We start from the raw sequence: 801 nt of genomic DNA, 5'->3' as shown, positions 1-801 counted from the left end.
TAAAACAGTCATGTAAAATAACAATGTTCAATCTCATCAAGCCCCAGTCGTTGTTTAAATGCTATTTTCGGTGTTTCCTGAATTGTCACCGACAACCCTTTCACAACAATGAAGCAAGCCAATGTCGCTTCCTCCAGTTTCTGTGCTAACCCCAAATAGATCGCGAATAATCTTCTCATGGTAGAATAGGGATAAACATTCTGTGTTTTCAATCTAAACCCTCTAAACTGAACATTTTAAACCTAACGCGGCCTGTTCGGTTTCGAATTCAATACAGAGGGTTAAATCTAACCTTGCTCTACATTGAAACCACCGGACGCTTATCTGCTAAAGTAAAATCGAATCGGTCAATCCTCACTGAGTCATACTATAATCCAAGACGTAAACCCACATTCACAGTAAGTTGTCTAATCACCCATGTGATTGATCCTGGTGACGTACTTCATATAAATCTATAGTATTATTTCCAGACCCGTGTATCTGCTCCCCTCTCATTGTTCAGTTTCTCGTAGTCTTCTGTCTCTCTGGATCCCCGTGTCTCTGACAGAGGAAATCTTCTGTGTTTTGTTATCTTTGGTAATGAGCTATCTAAACTCATCACAACGCTACAAGCCTATTGTAATTGTCACACAAGAAGTGTTGACGCTGGATAATGAGGAGTCCTCGGTCAATGAGGACAGGTCATTGATGCTTAAAGCCAGCTGCTAATATACAGATGGTTCGTTCTGGTACGTTGTTACATCTCATACTAGCATCAGTCGTGATGAAAGAGCGCTTTGATTATTTCTGATATATCACATG

Source organism: Haliotis cracherodii, unplaced genomic scaffold (assembly GCF_022045235.1).
Source record: "Haliotis cracherodii isolate W230 unplaced genomic scaffold, xgHalCrac1.p SCAF_38, whole genome shotgun sequence".
NCBI classification, from domain to species: domain Eukaryota; kingdom Metazoa; phylum Mollusca; class Gastropoda; order Lepetellida; family Haliotidae; genus Haliotis; species Haliotis cracherodii.
The sequence above is the reverse complement of the archived record's forward strand: the minus strand, read 5'-3'. Positions refer to the sequence as shown.